Consider the following 23980-nt stretch of genomic DNA (forward strand, 5'->3'; position numbering starts at 1 on the left):
TTAATTACATGATATACTAATGTTTAATTACATGATACATTACATTTATACTAATTATTACATTAAAATTACATTGCCTTATTATTATATTACAATTTATACTAATATTTCATTACATGATACATTACATTGCCTTATTATTACATTACAATTTATACTAATATTTCATTACATGATACATTACATTTATACTAATTATTACATTACAATTACATTACATTATTATTACATTACAATTACATTACATTACATTATTATTACATTACAATTACATTACATTAATATTACATTACAATTACATTACATTATTATTACATTACTATTTAAACTAATATTTAATTACATGATAAACTTCATTTAATATTTTGCTTTTGCTCCATAGTTCTTTGCATGAAACTATAGACTAAATTTGTTCCATTTAGCTCATTCTATTTTTTAAGTTATTCATATGCATAAGGAAAAACAGACAAACAGACTTTTATTAGATGGAAAATTTGAGTGTTATCTACAATAAAAATGCATAAAATCTAGATATAAATTTTTTTCTTTATAAAGTTGTGAATTCGTGAATTATCACATTTAGGGTAATAGATAGACATATTTCTAAAATCTTTTCTTTAATGTAGAGATTAAACAGTATCTCGAAACCAAATTTTTTGTCAGTTAAAGCTCATGAATGATTAAAAAGGTTGAGTTTCTATCCTATTTCGAATGCGTGCAGGTGAAAATAAAATAATCAACAATTATGTCAAAAAATTAGTAGAAAAGATAATGCGTGTTACTTTTGAGGCGATTGTCTTCTTCAGTAATTAATTATAGTTTTAATATTAAACTTTTAGTAATAATGAAATTTATAAGATACCAAGTTATTTTAAAATTGCTTACGGTATATTTGTGAATTTTCAAATTTATAATTTCCGTTAACAAAATCATTTTCAGATTTACTTGGATTCAGAATTCTAATTAAATTCTTCATGAGAAAGAGTGCGAATGCGTCGAAATGGATCGATTTAAAAATTTAGTTCCAATTCGAGTGACCAGAAATATTATTACAGCAAATTTACTTTAAAATTGTTTTATCCAGAAATATGAATGATTTCTACTCTTATATAAAAAACTATTAAAAGAATTTTTTTTTCAAAAAAAAAAAAAAAAAATTAAAGAAAAACTAAAATGAAATTTCTTTCGCAACGAGAAAAATAAACATTTGGACTATTACTACATTTTGGACTTGAAATCAACAGCATTTCTTTATTAATGAATATCACCTAAATTCAAAATAAATCTTTCGATATTTTTTGTAGAAATATTTAAAAAATACAATAGAAAATACAATATTGATTTATAGAAAAGGAAACTGAAAAAACCAAAGTAACTGCAAAAAGCATTGAATTATCAAAGAATTTCATTGCCTTTTAAGTATGTTTTTTCAATAAACGTTTTAAGACGTTGTAAATATTTTTAAACGCTATAAGTTATTAACATATTTAATAATTGAAATTTCGATAAATTAGATCTTCATGGCTGTGCTACATTGTTTATTACGGGTATCAATTATTTCTTGTGTAACATATATATCTAAATAAAGTTATTAAAGAAAGCAATACATTTGATAGATGAAGTTTGAAAAATTGCATTTATGCCAAAAATGCATATTAATTTGAAATGGCTGTCACAATTTCAATAAAAGGGAGAGAGAAATTCTTTTCCAAACAAATACTCAATTTTTCTTAACCATTGAGTAACTTTGTTAGGTGCTATACGTTGAGTGTAATTTTTAATCTGAGTCTAATTACTCAGTCTAATCTCTCGATTACTTTGTGACGTCATTAGAGTAGTATTTATAACTTAAACTAACATAGAATTTACATTCACATTAAAGAGAAATTATAGAATATTTAGAATTATTTTGGAACTCTTTTTCGGTACTACTTTCTGAAATTGTTAATATCATTCTCTTATATACTTGTATCTGTAACTGTAGATAAAAAAAAATATTTAAACGGGCTGAAATGTTCTCTAAATTTTTTCGCAAAATCCCTAAGATAGGTATTATCTCTTCTTAACTCCATGTGAAATTGTGAATCTTGAGCAAGGTCGTGAACAGAGAAGTACTCAGATTTTTAATTTCAAAGTACAGCCCATGAAAGTTTTGTGTTTCGTAGAATAGTAAAGAAAGTTTAATTTGATTTTTGGAAGCATATTTTCGATTGATGAAACAGAAATTTCGGACAAAACAACAATTCTAGCAATAAAATAATCTGAATTTCAATTTTAATTTAATAATTTTTAATAAATTTTTTAATTCACAATCTGAATTTCAATTATAGAATTCGTAGAGTTTTTGAATTATTAATTTACATGCATGCAAAAGTATAAACTGATAAATGGTCCTAATAATAATCTTTTGACAGCTTTGATTGAAAATTAGATAGAGATTTACAATTTAAATCCTAAAATTTTACCAAATTTTATTTAATCCTTTCTAAGGCCGTGGGAAGTATGCTTCCCACCAAATTTATCCATCTTTGTATGAATTTATGTAGGTTGGCATAAGTTCTGACAATTTTTTTTAGAAAGACAGAAACTTAGATGCTTCAGTTCTTTATCTCACACAAAATGGTGTGTTTTGGTTTGTCACTTAATTATTAATTAACCAAATTAATTAATGAATCAAATTAAATTTATCGAATAAGCTAAATGAATCCCTTTTCTTATTCTAATTTCAAACCTAAGATTTAAGTAAGGGTTGAGTAAGTCGTTGCGTTTTCAAATTATACATTTACATTTAAACGAATGTACAGATAGATAGACGGTCTGCTCAATGACTGAATTTCGTTCAAAATCCATTCAAATCTACTCTTTAAATACAAAAACTGTATATTTAATTTTCTCCATCTAGCTCTATGCAATTTTAGTTATCAAACTGTTGTGTACATCTAAAAAAGTATTTATGTTTTCTACTTATCACGTTCATATATCTCTATATATAAATGTACAGATTGGCTGACGGTCACTGCTTTGAAAGATTTGGTTTAAAATTTTATACAAATAAAAGCATAAAATGTTTGAATTGTGTACTAAATTTTATCACTCTTACTTCTTTGCGTGTTTTACCTAATTTTCTTACTTATTTTTTGACAGACTGATAGACTTCCTGTGAATGGATTTCATTCAAAATGTAATAGATATCTATAAATTTAATGAAAACGCTACAGGTTAATAAACATCTTTCTAGTTTACAGCGTTTTTGAAGTGCCGTGTTCGAAGATAGAGAGGGAAATATAATTCCAAAATAAAAAATGTGTTTCTTGAATACAGGAAGTCTAAGATTCGGAAATTATTAAAATTTCGAAGTCAAATTCTTTAGAGATTATAGTGTATACAAGGAACCAATACAATTTACACCTTGTGTATTTTGTTTTCAAGAAAATGATTACAACCACAATTCGTTTGACTGATAGACAGCTTTTCTTAATTTTATAGATTTTTTTTATGGATGAATATTAGTTGAACAATTCACTCATTCATTTCTAGTGAATTGTTTTGAAAGTAACATTTTTTAACACCAAAGACAACGTTTGAAAATGCAAATGGGGGCATTTTATTCTTTCCTTTATAAACATTTCTATAATAAAATCTATGCAAATGTTGAATGTTTTTGAAAAATAAGAAAATTAAACTAGGTTTACTGAAATATAATTTCGCCTAAATCATTCCTTTCTGAGAATTAAACCTTGTCCCTATGTCATTTTACACGAGAAAACATTTTCCAGCATATCATTTCCTCTGATTAATTTTTAAATTTATTTGCTTATGCAGTAAACGGGAGCCTTCAACTTTTAAAAACTGATTCCTTTTTTCATACTTTTAACTTCTTAACTGTCTTCTTTTCTCCAATATCAAATTGTGGAAATGTTTAATTGAATTGATTTAACTACGATTACAGCACAATTTCGGTTAACGGAACAAAAGGAATGGTTGTAGGAGCTGGGCGTTTCGGATAATAATTTTTTTTGTTAAGTTATAAATATTTCTTATTATTTTGTATCTAAATTACACAAAATTAAAAAAAAAATGTTTTAATTGTGAAATGAATTCAAAACTCTCTTTGTAAGTTACACTCATATTGTTTCTTAAGTAATTGGAAATTCAAGTAATTAGTAATTGTAGTAAGTAATTCGTAATTAATAATTTTTTATATTTTTTTACAGTACCATATGTACATTTTCATTTCAGATTTCAGTGGTATTACGGATAACCAAAACATTTAACTCCAGTTTGGTTAACTGGGTTTTTTCTGTTCTTCAAAGAAATGGGGTGTTTACGAGTTAGACTTTATTATTATATCTAAATGATATATCCTGCAATTCTTGGGATTAAAATCTTTTCATGCGTAATAGCATGAAAAAAAAATATTTTGCATAAAATAATTTGCAAAATCCTTTTATCGGTTGAAATCTTAATCATTTGCTTTTAATTAAAAACAGAATATGAATTGAGTCAGGCGTTTTTTAAAAACTACCAATTTCCTCATATTTTCGCAAAAATTAGTAATAATTGAGTTATCAGAGCTACAAATTTTTTTTCACAAACGTTGAAGTATAAAAAAAGTTGTCTCCATTGGAACAACTGATTTTACTTTTAAGCATGGTTAAATCACTTAATTAAAGTTTAAAAAAAATATAACTAAAAGATATAAAAATAAAAGATAAATTTTTGGAAAATGTTGATAGAAAAGTTCAAAGTGTAAAAAAGATAAAATTTTTTATTAATGCCGGTCTAATTAAGTGAATATTTAATGAATTTTTGTATTTTTAAAAATTTGACAGCATTATTTCGCATCTCTTTTATAAGTGTGAAAAACTTAGTTGAAATGGGCCATTTTGAACTAGAAAAAGTAACTCTTATATACATTCATAAAGGAGACATGGAACATATATACATTCATATAAACACATATATATAAATAGCTACGGAGACTTTCATTTTTAATATGATAATTTTAATTAATTATTTAATTTTAGAATTTAAACTGAAAAAAAAATAATAATTCGATGCAATGACGGGTATTTACAGTTAAGGTGTTAGGCATTGAACTACTTCATAATTTCGGCATCATGAGGCAATATTTAGGTAATTATCATTAATAAAGAAACATTTAAAATAATCCTTATCGGCATCTATATTCTAGTATGATACTCCTAATTCAAAAATGTATAATGCTCTTTTCTGAACATGCCCAGAAAAATATTTAAAATGAAACGAATATCATAAAGTTAAGAAACCTATAATATAAGGCTATGACTTACACTACCAGATTCAATATGTCATGAAATACTAAAACGAGGCCAACCTTCGTTTGAAATATTTATGCTTGGATAAAAGCAACAAGTCAGATTTGACTGATCCTGACATTCCTCCTAATCAACAACCTGCAAGATTCCAAATTCTCCATTTCCTGATGGCAACTGAACAATATGACTTGCCAACTAAATAACACCTACGAAATTGCTGGGTGTGGCGATATGATTGGTTGGGCACAAGCCTATGAATGATTGAAAGGGTGGAGCTTCTATCCAACCGTTGGGAAGCCTCTAATGGTTCCATCAAGAATCCAGAACACATTTATCTTTAGCATTCTTCAACAGGCTTGTCAATCTTTTTCATTCAACAAACTGCTGAATGACGAGAGAGTAACATCGTATACATTTCGACTATTCTTAATATGACATATGCTCTTAAATTAAAAATGTAATATAGAACTTAATTGTGACAGTTACTACAGAAAACATACAGCTTTATGGAGAGCCGCTTGATAACTGCTTCGATATTAACGAATTAAAAGTTTGAGGTTTTGATATATTTGATAATTTATTGAATTGGTTTCGTCTAATCACCGAGCTTGTCCTATTTATTAAGGAATTATCAATATTTATTAAAGGTCTATATTATTTGCAGTTTGACATATGTTTTAAAATATATAATATGAAAAATGTAGTTAATAGCTTAAATTTAACCATATTAAATGGTATAAGTCTCTAAAAATATGATGAGTTATTGATTTATTTAATATGTAATAAATAAGTTTTTTTTATATATATTATTGTATTTTAGACTACTGGTTAAGAAATCATAAGCATTTTTTTAATAATGAATATCACAAAAGTTCAAAAAGAAAAAATCTTTCGATAATTGTTGTAGAAATATTTAAAAATTACAATACGATATAGAATAGAATGTTCATTTATAAAATAGAGAATTAATAAAATAAAGTACCTGCAAAAATATTGAATTAACAAAGACCTTTTCAGAATGTTTTTCAGTATTTAGAAAGATGTAGACATAGATGCTTTATCTATTTTTAAATTCACTAATAAATTATTAACATACTGAATAACTGAATTTATCCATTAAGGGCTTTAAAGATGTTGAAGTACTTTTTAGAAAGGCAAAACATAGATTTTCAATGTATCTCATCAATATCGTTAATATGATATTGATTTTATACAATATTTTTCTTTCAGCAAGAAAATAAATTAGAATTTGTGCTTCTTCTTATGTTTAGAAATTTCAAGATATCTATTTTCGCGCCAAGGCCGAATCATACCATATTTTTCCCATTGATAAATCGTCTCCATTTTTATGAATGATTATTATGAAAAACTTGGTTTATATTCCTAAATATTTCCTGGAAATATTTATATCTAAAACTAGTTACAACATAATAATAATAATTTTTAAAAACCTACCTTTTTTTTCAATTCAAATTCGGTCTCACAGAATCAGCAAATGCGTTGAAGATATGACTAAAGTCCCAAAGAACCAAAAGGGCCGAGGAAAAGTCTCAAAAAAATTCACTGAAAAACTTAAAGCTTCGACAACAGCAATTCTTCAATCACTCTCATCAGTACCAATTTATCATCAGAGCATAAATTGGCGACAAGCTGTCGAGAAGACACAACAGACAGATCCGTTCCGATTTTGTGGGACGGTCAAGGGTGGCTATGAGCGCGTGCCGTTCTGAGGAGATGATCTCTGCCGCGTTTACTGCGTGCAAGAACCGCGGCTGCTATGGACTCGGATTACGCAAGACAGAAAACCTCCACAGGCATCATTTCAACCTCGCCAAGGAAAATCGCCAAACTCTTATCTTTTCTGTACGGATGGCGGGATTCGGATGCTGTGAAGAAGGATCAAGGACTTGCTCTTTATCTTCAGTGGGTATTTTTTTTTTTTAACTTGAAGACTTGCCTTCAAGACAGTTGATACCAGGGCGTGTCTCAAGCAAATGTTCGCCAAGATGTAGGGATGCATATCAGATCTTCTACGATGGGATGAGAGTTTTGAATAGCCTTTTAGAGGAAGGGTTGTTGGCTGGAGCATAAAAAAGAGGATATTGCTATAGGATATTGGTCGATTCTAGAATAAAGGAAGATGTATAAGTTTATGATGATTTAATGCAAGAGAATCGGAGCAATAAAATAAGAAATGAGTATCGGAGGGTTAATGACCTTTCAACAGAAGATGAAAGGTCAAAAGAGATACATTTTCGTTAAGAATATTGTGCAAAGAGACTGTTTATTTCAATCAGGCGAAATCATAAAAATGATGACTTTACTTTTCTGAATCTCTCGCAAAATTATAACTTCTGTATACAGAGTTATAATATTTTATTTTATTGGCTTAGTATTAAAAAAGTGAAGAAGATTTTGAGTTTCATGTAATTCATATAGATTAATGAGGAGTAAAGCAATAAAATTGTATTTACAGTATTCAGCACATTTTGATTCATATATATTGATAATATTCGAGAAATATTTAAAAACTGAAATTTGTATTTGCAGTATTCAACGTATTTTGATTAATCCAAATTAATAATATTTGTGAAATATTTAAAACTGAAATTTGTATTTGCAGTATACCGCTTATTTTGGTATCCACATTGATAATAATAGAGAAATATTTACAACTCAAATTTGTATGTGCAGCATGCAGCATATTTTGATTTCTTCCACGCTGATAACATTCGAAAAATATTTAAAACGCAAATTTGTACTTGCAGTATTCAACTTATTTTGATTCATCCACATTGATAATATTCGAGAAATATTTAAAACACAAATTTGTATGTGCAGCATTCAGGATATTTAGATTCATCCACATTGATAATATTCGAGAACTATTTAAAACTCAAATTTGTATTTGCAGTATTCAATATATTTCCTTTTATCCGAATTCATGATATTCGACAAATGCATAAAGCGTGAAGCTTGCAGTTATAATATGAAGAATATTTGTTTTTACTTAAATTGATGTTATTCGGCCCAAACAAAATTTCATTTACATCGTCAATACATATTCATTTTTTTTTTAAAAATTGATTATATTGGAGAGAACCACAGATTTAAATTCATCTTGAGAGATTTTGATTCATCCAGACTGATAACATTCTGGAAATATTTTTAACTCAAATTTGTATTTGCAGTATTCAGCATATTTCGATTCATACATATTGATAATATTTGAGAAATATTTAAAACTACAATTTGTATTTGCAGCATTTGTATTTAGCATATTTCGATTCATGCATATTGATATTAGAGAAATATTTAAAACTCAAATTTGTATTTGCAGTATTCAGCATATTTCGATTCATACATATTGATAATATTAGAGAAATATTTAAAACTCAAATTTGTATTTGCAGTATTCAGCATATTTCGATTCATCCATATTGATAATATTAGAGAAATGTTTCAAAGGCAAATTTGTATTTGCAGTATTCAAAGTATTTACTTTTATCCGAATCCATAATATTCGACAAATGCATAAAGCATATACATTAAATCAAATTGTGGATATTTGGCCAAAAGAAATTTTCATCTATAATTTCAACACATTTCCATTTTTAGAAAATTGATGATCTTCGAGAGATAAGCAAAGTAATAAGTTTGCATTGATAATATTCAGTACATTCTTATTTATGAATATAAGTAATGTTCAAACGATGCATTTATATCTTGTTGAAAATATATACTCTTCTTAGATACGTACATGAAAGATTGTTATACCAAAATGTAATCATTTCCTTTGGAATGTTTCAGTAACATGAATATCAATTTTATTTTCTGATTCTCTTAAAATGAAAAAAATATTTTCGAATAAGCAAAGAGCTACAAAAGAACTCAGAATCCGTTCACCAAAGATTGCAATTACCAAATTATAATCATATTTTTAATTATTATATTAAACTCACAAACTGAAGTGATGATTATTATTTCCTTCTCTATCATTTTTGACATTTTGATTTAATTTTGATGAATTTTGTGAGTTTAGATTATTATTTCACAATTTTGTGAGTTTAGATTAGATTATTTTCTCACAAACTTTTTGTAGTAACTAAAGAAAGTTTTTAAAAAAGAGTTATAGTTATAAATATATGTTTGAACTATTAAATTAGATCAAAAATTGATTTATGGACATTATAGTTACAGTTTTTACATAACTTTGCTCAATTGCATATAAAACCCAAATTTTACTGAAACTTTAGAAGAAAATACAAATTAGAGTTATTCGTTAACATTTAAAATAAAAACAAAATGCATTTTAATTATTCATAAAAATGCCAGATGATATTTAATATTTAAGAAGAATTTTAATTAAAATTAATGATAGTTTTCTTATATCGTAATTAATTATTTCTAACCTTCGCTCTTCATATATTTTCATAACATTTCATAAGAAACTCACATATTTTCGTTTCCATTCTATATAAGAATGTAGTTAAATTTTCAATAATTGTAGCATAAAATGTTTGGAGATGTGTTGAACTGTAAAAAAAACACTCTTGGTCTTCACTGCCTTGCCCAAATTCTATAACTATAGAAGGGGGAGGGGAGAATACAAATTTTAATAGAGAATACGCGAGAAAGTTTCGAGGAGACCAGTTCTGGTGATTACTTCATAACAATATATATTAAAATTCAATAAAACCACCCATAAAATTTCTTCCTACTAAAAATTCCAATATTTGTTTTATAGCCGAATTCAATTCTTTTGAAGCAAAAATTTGATGCAAAACTAGAGATTATTAAAAGATTAAATCTAAAAACAAATTACTAAATTTTCTCTTTTCTTTAAAACTCTTTTGTTTGCATTTTATTATTTTCCTGTTTATTTTTCTGTTTTATAAATTTAAATAGCAAATCTTTAAGCATTTTTATTGTTTACTAATTACGTTTGAATAATATTATTATACTGGATGTAATATTATGTAGGCTCTACTGCTTGAATCGTATAGACTTCCTTCATGATTTCTTATACTTGTTCCTTTATTTTTTATTTTGGCTTTTTATTTTATTTTTCTTTTATTATCATCTCTTGCACGCAACACAAATACACATAAAAGTTATTTTTTGAATGATTAGCCTGTGACAGCTATTTAAATTTTATTTTTTAAAAATATTAATTCTGAGCGTAATTCCACTTTTTACACACGACTAATCATCATCAGAATACCAAATGTCATTTAGTTTCACGTTCATAGATATCTCCTTGTCGGTTTCAAACTTTTGAGCATTCACGTACACATATATTATCTTGTCTCTGAGCCTTCACGTTCACAGCTATCTAGACATAATTACAGAGATATGTCCATGGGGGGTTGAAACATAGAGATATGTCAAAATCTGTTAGTTCAAATCTTAAATCAAGTTCAGTTCAAGTCACGATTAAAATACTTTCTCTTTGTATATTTCGTTTAATATAAAATGGAAAATAGTTACGGATTTGACAGTTTTTTTCTGCATGTAATTAGTTTCGTTTATACACTGTCCCGCTTTTACAATGTATAGATATATAATTTTTAATGTACATGGTGACTATTTTATGATGGATTTCGCAGTTTCGGAGCATGCTATTGCAGTTCGAACAACCTCTTCAAATTTTTACGTTATACTAACACTCTTGCGCGTTTATTCTATCTTTATATGTAATTGCATTTTAAAATCTTATTTAAAATTTAATTAGCTCATATACCTTTATCTTAATTTAGCCCACGTTAACCTCATTCTAGAGCATTCTCTTACTTCCTGATCCACTTACTTTTTAATTTATTTAATTCTAAGTCGTTCTTTGACGATGTTGTGTCGGTGTTACCATGGAACGGGGGGTGTTGTAGTTTCTGAGGGTAAAGACCCTTTAGCACTCGAGGGCAGAAGTCTGTCTTCTGGCTCGCATGAAGATGACACTCACTTGCACAACCCCTTTTTACAGGGGGGTTCTTCACACACCTCACAGATGGAACATCCATGCCCGAATCAGGATTCGAATCCACTACGCTCAGGTCAAGGGAAAGACGCGTGATCCCTAAGCTAGGATGCTGGTCAACTCTTTATTTCTTCATTCATTTTTCTTTAATTTTAATAAAATTTTTAAATCTAAAATTAAAAAGTTACCTTTCTAATGGTTTTTTTTCCATTTTTGTAAAATAAGTCATGTTTTCAGAAATATTTTGGAAGATATGGCCATTAATTTCCATAGCTTAGTTACCCATCTAATGACGGTCAAGCCTGTATTCTTTCTGAATTAAATTTTCTGTTGGTGCCTTTTTCTTTATTTCTTTCGCATTTTCCATCTAACTCAATGGAGTATTTGGTCGCGTAGATTTGGAGAACATCTGTAATAATATTTTGCAACTCTATTAATTACCGAAGCTTTGAATCAGTACAGCTGTAAAAAAATATTTGTTTAGAGTTAACTGTTAAAATTCAACATCAAGTTGTCTATATCACTATATTAGCATTATATATATATATATATTAATTTAGCCACTGAAACTCGATTCTCTTGAAAGAGAAACCTAATAAAACAATCATGCGGAACCCTAACTGAAGTGATTGAATAATAAAATCTTTACAATGAATTGTTTTCGAATGCAATTTCTTATTATCTAGACTATAGTCCAAAATCAAAGTGCTAATTTAAATATTCTTTTAATCTTCATGAAAAATTCCGCAACGACTTACTAAAGAATATACTTTGAAAAAGTAGAATTTTATAGTAAGAAGTATACAGAAAAATTTCTATGATAAAAAATCCTACGTATGGCAATGTTCCAAGAAAATGGTAAGCTTTCCCGTCTGCAAAATTTTTCTTTAATGTACACATCAAACATTTCTGATTTAACCAAGATCTGACTGACTTTATGTATATTCTTAATAAAGCTTAATACACTCCGCGGCATTCATCCGTCTTCACGCTTTGAAGATGCCCCGAAAATTGCTTCGTGAGATTTATCAAATTCTAATTTATCATTCCTTAGCATTCATTTGTAAGAAGCAGTGACGTCATTTGCGTGAGGTATCACATCATTTGGATGAATAATGATGCTGATGAAATAATGAATAATGATGAATGATTTTCGTTGTTTAGTTCATATATTTTCGGAAAAATGAATATCAGCAAAATTTCAGCCTCTGATTCGTTTGATTTGCAAATTTTAATATTATAAGATATTTTTGGCTGCAATATTATTTTTGAATTGCTTCATGAGGCATTCTTGATGAAAGAAACGTCCGAAATGTCCTACCAAGCAGTCTTCTGTATTTGACGCTACTGCACCATATTTACTCGCGTAGTAGATGTTGAACAAGAAAGATTTAATTAATTTTAAATTTATCCGAATTTCGCTGCACTTCCTTTATAAAATCGGAGAATGCTATAGCATTAGCACAGCTACTTTATAATTAAAAAAACTTAAACTTTTCAGTAATATGAGGGTTTTTTTATTTGCGATTCTGTTTTTTTTTCTATAAGTTTATCACAGAAAAATATTTTTTTAACCCTTTAGCTACTTATCTGCGATTTCCGCGAGTTGGCGATCAATCTATTTCCTATTGCATCCGCATTTTTCGCAGTTTAGAAGGTTTATTTTTACGACTACAGATTTTTATTAATCATATTATTATTGTGTAACATATAGTATCAGTTCACTTTGTTTGAAAAATATTTGAACTTTTTTGCAAACAACGCATCTAAATAACGATTTCAAAAAATTATGCAGTCAGAGAGCTAAAAAATATCTTTCAAGTGTATTTTGTAACTTTTTATTGAACTTTAATTTCATTGTTATTTTACCTTATTTTTACTTCACACTATGAGGGGATTTTAAATACATTTATTTTTGGGCAACTCATTAAATTTGCTATTGTCACTATTATATTATTAACAGAAAATTTTAAGATTAGATTAAAGGCAGATACATTAGTAGTAAAACAGTACCATGCTACGATGCTTAAAATAAATAAATTAAAATGCCTTTACATTTCTATGAAGTTAAATGTGAAAAATCTTTTTTACATAGTATGGTATTTTTATTGAACATTTTTGTTGATGTGACATATTTTCTCGAAACTGACTTTGAAAATTTATGAAGCGATGCTCTCCTAATGTTGATGATGTTTCCCATTTAAATCAGATGAGTTTCTATGTCTTATTTCTGCCATAGTTTAGAATTTTAAGCCAAATATTATATATATATATATATATATATATATATATATATATATATATATATTATTGTTCTTATATATGTTCCATAACTTATTGCAGATTTTTTTCAAATTCAGTTAAGTTTAGTTATAATTATAGAACGTTTTGATACTACACTTCGTAAATTTTCGGAAAGGAGTTCATGACTTTGAGCCATGGACAGATAACGAAGATGACCTTTGAGTTGGACGACCTTCTTAAAACATCCTCACTACATCAACAGGAAGTTATTTTGTACCGATGTATTTAACGGGTACCATACTCGTTATCATGGACATTTCCACTGGAATCGGGTCTCAAACTCACAGCTTTTCAGTCCCTGAAGTGATATTTTAACACCTGGTTCCAGCTAGCCTAATTAATTGAAATTTCCTCCCTTATTATTTTTCAGTTTGAATCTTTATGCATGCGATCGATAACTATACCCTATTTTTTTGTTTATCTATATTTCTTTATGCTTCTCAAACATTTTGTACTCACTTTAATCGTTCCTTTTAAAATGTTCATCAAATTTTACTTGACACTAATTTGCATCTGAAAATCGTGTGTTATTTCCATTACCTCACAAAAAGTCTTTTCTTGGATACCTAAAAAACGCATTTTTTTTTTTCTTTTCGGATGAAATTTTGTCTCACAAAGAACGATATTGTTATCGAAACAGTATTTTCATTTACATAATTTCTTACCTTTGTGAATATGAACTTTTTGGAATTTTACAGTATGATAGAAATGAAAGAAAAAAAAATGATTCGGACGTAAGTGGAAAACACATCAAAACGATGAGCATCGCTCCATGAATTTCAAAAGTAAATTTCCAGAAAGTTCCATAAAAACAAAATATCAAATAAATAAAATAAAATAAAATAAATAATAAATGAAATAAAATAAAATAAATAATAAATAAAATAAAATAAAATAAATAATACATAAAATTAAATAAAATAAATAATACATAAAATAAAATAAAATAAATAATACATAAAATTAAATAAAATAAATAATACATAAAATTAAATAAAATAAATAATAAATGAAATAAAATAAAATAAATAATAAATAAAATTAAATTAAATAAATAGTACATAAAATTAAATAAAATAAATAATACATAAAATTAAATAAAATAAAATAAAATCCATAATAAATAAAATAAACAAATATTTCGTAAATTCTTTTGATTGTTTACTTGTACAAAAGTTAAAATACACCTTCCACAATCCTATCAGAAGAATGTGATCGGAATGTGTGCCTAATACAGTGAAAACACGAAAATGAAACGCCACGAATGTTCACAATAAAACTTCAATTGTTCAATAGCTTGAGAGGAAAAAAAAAAAAAAAAAAAAAAAAAAGAGCGAGAGACATTTTCTTTTTTATTGCTACATCCCTGCTAACAAAGGATACCAGTTTTGAAATTTCAACTTTTTGTTTCTATGGACAAAATGTAAATGTGTAATACATAAATGAACATTTTATTTATTTTTCAAAGGCAAATCTTAATTTCCTATGCAAATAAAAAATAGTTAAGTTCCCAACTAAGCCATTATTTATAAAAACATAGTTGCACAGTTAGAAATTTAGAATAATTTTTCCTAAGGATCTAAATAGGCCCTTAATTCTTTTCTATAAGCGTTGAGATCGAGAGACACTTGATTAAAAGTAGTTTGTCTCTGCTGTTATATTTTATCAAAATTTAATAAACGTCACCAAAACTTGCCAAATGAGTGACGCCAGATGGTTCTTCTTGTTTTTAGAGAATTCCTTTTATAGAAACATGTTGAAATATCACAGAAATCTTGCGACTTATGCATATTCCAGACTACATAAAGTGACATCAACAGTCATTCATGGTTCAGTTTATAGTTCATTGATTATACTGTTCTTCAGCTTTTAACTCGCTCATATTTTATTTTTGACGAAAAAAAAAACTTGATAGTTTTAATAAGGAAATAAATTTATCAAAAAGTTTTTAAAAACATGCTTTTACGAGATTGCTAAAAGAATAGTTTATTTTAAATTTATATTCTGTATCCGAGTATTTAATTTACAATTTATTATTATAAATATTTAAATAATATTTATAAAACTCACTACCAGATGGCGCCATGTAAATAGAAGCAAATTTTAGTTAATTAGATTCACTTTATTACATTGTTAACTCAAAAAACAGTTAAATCACAAATTTTCATCAAGAACACATCAATCCAGTCTTTACTAACATGAATCTTGTTAAATGAACTGAAACTTCATAAAAAATGAATTTTTCTTGCATTAAAGCAGTTATTGTATCAGAAGGACGTTGCTACCAGCATACGATGGTAAAATTGTGGTACCACTATTTTATTAGGACATCAGTCTCTCTCCGAATTAATTACCCTCTCCTCTAGCCACCCAGTAGATTCGTTTATATCCAACTCTCATTTTCATCCGTTCATTCCATCCATCTTATTTTGTTGGGTTTCTTGATTGCTAATGATGGAAAATAAATACAAGGTTATTAGGAATGATTCACACTTTTTCAAAGCTTTTAATATACATGTATAATTACATATGAGTGATGGATAAAAATAATCTCAAATTCGCCGATTTTTTGCAATTCTACAAATATCTAAGTGCTGCCACTGGCTCACACGACACAAGGTAATAGGTAACTGAACTCGTTTTATATATTATGTAGCGTGATCTTGTCAAAATTGAAGTATAATTAGGTAACTAGGATTAGTTAATCTGCTCACAAAAGAAAAAGCTTTGATTAAAAAACTGCACACAAAAAAAAAAGTCACCCTTGACGAATATCTTTCAACCGCCAAAATTGCGCGTGGAATTTCTGTGCCCCAGAATCTCACTTTTTGACTATTCATGCTTTGAGGACACATTTAGGACTTTGTTATGCTTCTGCCACTGTCAAAAATCTTAGAAATATCGGGCAACTATACAATGTTGCGGATATAACCGTGGACTAGATGATTATACGAAATGTATGGAGCTAGTTCAACGGCTGCTTTTTGTCATGTGTCTTCGGGAACGCTCATGGAACATATGTACAGAATGGAAGAACTCGGTGAAATTGCAGCTATTTTGATGTATCACTTATATTTGTACTTTGGAATATATAGGGTTTTGAAAATGAATAAATTTTTTATAGTAGTTCTTTATTACAACTTCATAGGTAGTACAGACATTTTCCGATACAGACGTAGTACATACTCGCCGATTTTCAGCTGTTTAACATATTTCTTCGTGTTTGTAGATATTGCGTCACATTATATGCTTGCTGACTGCATCAGGCGCGTTCTTCTGCTCTAAATAACAAGTTCGTCTCCTTTAGCTCCAATTGTTTATTGGATTTTGCCATAGACAGTAATGTTGTGTCATTATTTCAATGGGTAAAATGGCTTCACTAACTGCTGCAAAAGTGTAAAATAATTTAATTGTGACCCTAATGTTTACTTTTCTGAACGTAAAATAAGTCTAAGAATAAATGTGGCTCATGTATATAAATGTTCTATTTATATTTAAACAAAAATTTTAAATTTTTTTTTACATTAAACATTATTTTCTACGATTTGTTGGGGTTTTTTTTCGCAACTGTCACCTGAAAATGATAAAAAAAAAATCCTTCAGATATTATTATTTTAAATAAGACCAGCGAAGGTTAAAGTTTATTATATACCTTAACTTCACTAGCAATGGTGACAGACTTTTAAGGTGCACCCATTTTGAAATAGTTGCAGCTAGAAAGTTATAATATTAATTCAACCCTTTATAAATCAAACAGGTTCTCTTGTCATTAAGTGACAAGTATTTGATCGTTCGAAACTGCCTCATTATTAGGTTAACTTATTCTGTTCCGAATTAAAGTAGAAATTATAGATTAGATGATAGAAAAGTAAGGAAATGTATAAAATTATGAACAGAACAGTATAAAGTTAACTATATATAACTGTACTTGTTATATGTGTATCAAAATTTTAAATTAAAAAATACTTTGCTATAATAATTATTAATTGCTAACTATATAAAAGTTTTAGCAATCATCAATCAAATTTAGCCTGTTGTTTACCAGAAAATGCATTTCCAGTAAAATTAAATTAAGAAAGTATAACAATTTTTTTCTTCAAAAAATAGATATTTTCCGACAACAATTTTTGAAAACAACAAGAAAAAGAGCTTATCATCTTACATTAAAGATAAAGACTTCAAAACCAGACGCATTTCGAGGAATGTTGTTTATACACATTTCATTTTCCATGTAACTGCTGGCAGCTGAAGAGCTCCTACCATAACAAATGAATAATGCATGATCTCTTCTTTCATCTGCTTCATTTTTAGTTGCTTATCTGCTTTGTAAGCGAGTAATCTGAAAATATATCCATTATGCAAATACAATGGATTTTGTTTATGACTGCAACAAACACATTTCATGAAAGAAGAAAAACTAATTTCAAAATGGTTTGAATTTGTTTTGGTTCTTTATATAAGCAAAGCTCGAAAGCCATTTTCTCTGTAAATGAAGAAGTATTTAATAAATAAGGTTAAAATTTTCTAAAACAAAATTAGATAAATGATTAAAATAAGCAATGGAATGTCAAAGAAAAAAGCATTTATCAAGTTTCTATGATTGGTTTATCCTTTTATGTTGCTGTTGAAAGGCACTTGTTTTCGTTTCTTAAACTATCTGCAGATATTTAATAATCAGCAGCGTTTGGCGTCAAGTTGGTTCATCTGGACTATTAATTGATAAAAAGCATCAATTATTTTATAGGACAAAGTATAAATAGTTTATTCATCAAAATATTTTCAAATTTTGAAGTTCAGAAATTTATTATAAGCATATCTTACTCTGAAATCTACTCTACGTGGTGGTAAACGAAATTATATTTTCATCGCCAACAATGGAAAAAAAATTGCTAAGTTGAAGTATTAGTAGTAACAATGAATATAATGATTATGATTTGAGTTTCACTACAATAATGAAGTGTATTGTTGTAACATATGCTTAAAAATTATATAATTGTAAAGATAATTTTTTAAATTTTGAAATGAGGTAAAATCAATTTTGTAAGGGAACTTACTGTTAAGAATAAGAACATTTTTTTAAATTTAAATTTAAATTTCAATGAACTCATTCCGATCCCACCATCCAAAGTATATATTTTCCATATTTGATACTTCTATGTCAAATGGTTTGGTATGCTGATTGCCATCACTTACATAGTCATACATTTTTATTATAAGTAGAGATTTAGAATTTTATTGCACAACTACAGATTTGAATCTAACCTTTGACGGAAACCAACATTAAAGTGAAAATTTTATTAACTGCATGTGGAAATTCAATTTCTTAAAAGACATATTTAGTACAACATTCTCAAATATGTTATTTAATATTTTGAATTTCATTACTTAAATTCAAATTTGGGACTAACAATGTTTCAGACTGAATACAGTGCCGGAACTATAATATAGCATAATTGGTAAAGGAGTACTGTACCAGTACGGAACAGAGTAGCAGTACTGGAAGTCCAAAGTTTGGAAAAAAGAGGGGGGGGGGAGGACCCAGCTCGAAATGTTAAATTACTTAAGCATAATACAACAATTACTATCCTAATTTTCTAAATTAAAAGATAAATTATAGTAAGTAAAGGAATACCAGAATGAAGTTCAGAAATTTATTATAAGCATATCTTATTCTGAAACCTACTCTACGTGGTGGTAAACGAGTACTGAATACCATGTCAAATAGCACAAAACCACCCTCCCCTAGTTTTTCGACAATCAGTTTTGTCAAATAAAAATGTACAGAAATACTTCATTATTTCCTTCAGAAATTATAAAATCTCTTAAAATAAAATGATTAAAAAAAGGTCTAAATTATCTAAAATTAACTATTTGAATGAGTTTTTACGTGAATATCAACATTAAAAGACAATCCTAGAAACAAACTTAAACATTGGTGCCATGCGCCATGCCGTGAATTATTTATTTTCCAAAATTTTATCTTTCATTCTGAGCGCCAGTTAAAAAAATGACTACAGTACTGAGTCCACTTATTTTTAAAATTTGATACCGTATTTCTAAAATTAAGGATTTTCTGATGATTCACAAAATTCATAAATAATCTTCTATTTGAATGATATATCTCTTGAAGCGAGTTCACGTTTTTTCGGATGCTGACGATTTTTTTCTTTTTTTTAAAAAAAAAAATATTACATATAACATATTATCAATAAATATAAAAGACATCAAATAAATTTGAAAGCTGTTATTTGAGATTTCTAGAGAAGAATTACAAAGCCTGTAAAATTGAAAAATTCGTTGAATTTTGTTCAAAGTGCCTTTCAGAATCTTTTTATTAAAGTGTTTTTCATTGCTTTATCTTTGCTTATTCAATGTTCAGAACTCGGATTTAAGTAAAAAAGATCATCTTTACAAGAGGTTAAATGATGTGACACGTCAATTGGTTTGCCGCGGAACCGAAAAAAATTTCAGGTCTGGACGAAAGTGATGCTATCTAATCGCAGACGATGTCATTCTTATTAGTACCTATCTGTCAAATGCGTTTGAACTATCGATATCTCAATATTGTTAATTGTTCAGATGTGAAGATATTTCCAGTATGACCTAAACATGACGAATGCGCCTTCATTCAGTTTGAATATGCAAAATTTTACTTTGCAAAAAATATTTTTCAACGACCCCAGATTTTGTATTGATGCATGCATGGATGTTTATCAATTTGAAATTCACATTTGCTTGGTAATATCAATTGAAAATTATGTAAACAAGGCTTTGGTTGAAATCTTTTGCCACCTACAGCTTGTTATTTGACTTTTTAAAACATAATAAAATTTTTTGATGATAACTAAAGTTTAAAACCCATTTGAAGAAATGTTTTCATTATATTCGTATCATTTTGATAGGAAAATTGCTTAATTTGATACTTGATTAAACTTAGTTGCGCTATTAGTTTGATATACTTGCGCTTAGAAATGAGTTACCATTTTTAGCGGTGATTCTGGCTTGATGTGATCATTATTTAGTGATATTTTTCCCTTTATAATTAACTTTATTTGAAAAAGCTTCTATCAATGGAATAAACTTATAAATTTGATTTATTTTGTTATTAGACAATTTATTAGAAATTTTATTTCGTTTTGTTGATTATATGGTGTGTTCCAACAGCGGCTTAAAACCGGAAAAAAACTCCTTCAACGATAATTACAAGTTTAGAATACAAAAGTAAAGGATTTTTCCTTCCCTAAAAGACGGAAAGACATGTGCGGATATAATAGATAAAAAGATAGAGAAGAGAAAGCAAAGAAAAGAAAAACAGTGAAAGAACAGTAGCAGCATAAAATTTGATACAGAAATTAGAAATTTCTGATATTTGATATTTCCTTCTATTGTATTAAAAATTCCCAGTGATAGTGACTGTTAAATGAATTTAAAGAAATCACAACCGTACACTAAAAATCTAGCAAAACGATCAAAGGAAAGTTTAGCTAACTTAATATTCAGCAACAAACTTGAAATACTTTTTATATTCCTTTACAGTTACAAATGCAATATTCAGACAAAGAGCATTTTGGTGCATAACATTTGACATGCAAATTTATCAGTTAATTATAGTTTTTTTTAATTTAATTTTAGACCAAATCTGTCAAAGAATCATTTGTTAGCTATCATAATCCTATGTTTTCAACATGATATGTAAAAGATGCAATGACTTCAATAAATATACATTTCGTCTTCTGTATCAGTCTTAAAGTATGATCTAATTAATAGAAAATAAGGAATCCAAGTTACATACGGGAAATGCAAAACGCTTTCTTCATTAAACAAGAAATGTGTCATATCGAGTCACCACAACTCGGAGAAGGGGACCTACTCTTGCGGACTATCGTTACCTTAGGGGGATTTGCCATCTTTCCTACTCGTGTTATATGTTCAGGAAATGCTAAAAGAAAGTGCTAAATTGTCTAAGTAAATCAGAAAAGAGATGGAAAATATCATTTCTGGTTTCTAACGAGTTAATGATTATTTGTTCCAGATACTAAATTTTTCAAATAATTCAACTCTTCCTCCATGTTTTTATTTTCTTGTATACGAAGTACAGAAAAAGTATTGTAATCGTCAAACATATTTTAACTCTACATTTTGACGAATTTCTACATTTTAGTTTTCCCTGAGTTCTGTAAACATATTTTTGGCATTATGTTTATCTGTCTGTGAAAACGATAACTCACACTTGTCTTGAGCTAGACGGCAGGAATTCGATATAAAATTACGAATAAATTTGTAAATTGCTATCAAATTTTGAACGAAATCCATTCACAGAAAATCTGTCTGACTAACTGTTCGAGTACAAGTGAACCCAATAACTACAAAATGTAAAGATCTAGGTAAACAAAATTTGGTACATAAGTTTATCATCTTGAATATAAATGCGTGTCAAATTTTGAATCAATTCCATCAAACGGTTGACTGTCAATCCTGTACTTCTGTTGCATGTAAAAATGCATTGATTTCAATGAGTAAAATTCAGTATGATGTCTTCCGATTACAAATGCAGTTTCGTGTCAAAATTTGTTATCAATAGACTGGAAAAAAGGCGTCCAAGGTATGTATTCTCGTGCTTATATTCGATAAAAACACTAAATTCGCACCAAGGATTTATATTTCGTGACTATTGTTCGTTAATTCCATGCAAATTTTTCTCGACTTTTCCGAAGATACCAATTTTATACGGAAGAAGGAAGGATAAGTATGCAAGAAAGATTCTCGGAAACCACTCCCGCTGGTTAAATATTGAATTTCAATGATGTTTCCTGCATTTAAGTGTACAGCTTACTTCAGTTCTGTCCTGCTCCCTCTTGATATTTGCGGTTAATTTTTGTGAATAGAGAAACAAACGGAATAAGAAAAACAATAAATATTTTCTGCTTTAACTGTAATCGCATCATTTACTCAAGTTCTAATGGTGCGAGAAAAATGAATGGGTTTGAAACATCCATCTGCGCCACGAAACTTCTTTAGATAAGGCCGATTTAACTTTCGAGTAAACGGAATTTTTAACTTTCGGAATAATTCTACCAACGTATAAGCCACTTTTTACAATCGTGACCAAATTTCTCTAAATAGATTGTTTTAGAAAGTATTTGCTTTCTTTCTTTTTTTTTACAAGTGCAGTCCTAATTTCTTTCATCGGTTGAAATCATTTCTAGTATTAGAAATTCTTTAGGTGAAATTTCACTAATATCTTATTTGTCTGTTTAAAGTGTACGTACACACTTGAAGACTTTTTTTTTAAATTTTAATTTTAAAAATCCAGTTTTTTCACAGTAGGTTATTAACATATGTTTAAACTCATTTCAGTGAGAAAAAGCAATATTACACCAATTATTAATTAATTAAATAATATTTAATAAGCTAATTAGCCTATTTTTTTTTGAAACATTATATCTTAAATTCTAATTTGTACAGACACAATTCTAGTTGGAAATGATGCCTAATATTAGTCTTCATGTTGTCTGCCTCAAACAAGTTATAAAAATTTACAGTTTTTTTAAAACAATTTTTTTCATCAACGATGAATAGAAAAAGCGAGATTTTTTTTTCTGTAATTTTAACTTTTAAACAGCTATTAAAATTTATTTCTATAAATATAACTTTGATTGAGGCACAAAACATCCGCTATTTCATACAGATTATTTTGATATATAAATAACTGTATTTGGTTCATTTCTTGTTGAGTTATGATTGTTCGAATGAAGCAACATAGTGGAAAAATATCATTCTTCATAAAATGAGTTTTAAAAACACCGCAACTAGAGTTTTTAATGAAAGCACCTCAAGAAAAATAATTATAACTCGAGAAATATTTCGAATATTGATAACATCTTGGCATCGTTTGAAAGCTAAAGAATCAGAGAACATTATTAAGCAATAAAAAAATATTCGATATTTTGAACGATTTTCGAAGTTTTAAGAGTGTACATACACCTTAAGTCGTCTAGCAATTATCAAGTCATTTTAAAAGCTGAAATTTTGATAACTTAGCAATGGAATGTAACATCGCTCATTTTTATATCTTTTAATTTAAAAAAAACAGCAAGAGTAGCAACCTCAAACTTTCTTGCGTACTCTCTATTAAATGCGTCATGCCAGAGAACGCCTTATATGGCATTGGCATATAACAGTTACGAAATCTTTACTTTGGATCTTGAATTTAGCATTTTTATTGAATCTGCCATGTCATCAGATTGCATTGATAATATCCAAAAATCGAATTTGTGTTTTAGACACATTTTTCTCAACCGAATGAAATAAAGATTTGATACGTACCTGCAATTGTAGTAAAAAAATCTCATACCGAATTTGATATACTTAAATCACTGCGGTTTGGAATTTTCACGTTTACACT

At 27.9% G+C, this 23980-nt stretch overlaps 1 protein-coding gene across 1 annotated transcript in view; it reads right to left on the reverse strand.

The window, feature by feature from the left end:
- Positions 1–7060, reverse strand: part of LOC129984733 (diacylglycerol kinase 1-like) — a 618611-nt gene extending 611551 nt beyond the window's left edge. The window contains exon 1 of the mRNA XM_056094680.1: positions 6753–7060. The gene's annotated coding sequence lies outside the window, so the exon portion shown is untranslated. The remainder of the gene's footprint in view (positions 1–6752) is intronic.
- Positions 7061–23980: the final 16920 nt, after the last annotated feature.

The sequence above is a fragment of the Argiope bruennichi genome, chromosome 9 (genome assembly GCF_947563725.1).
Source record: "Argiope bruennichi chromosome 9, qqArgBrue1.1, whole genome shotgun sequence".
Classification (NCBI taxonomy): domain Eukaryota; kingdom Metazoa; phylum Arthropoda; class Arachnida; order Araneae; family Araneidae; genus Argiope; species Argiope bruennichi.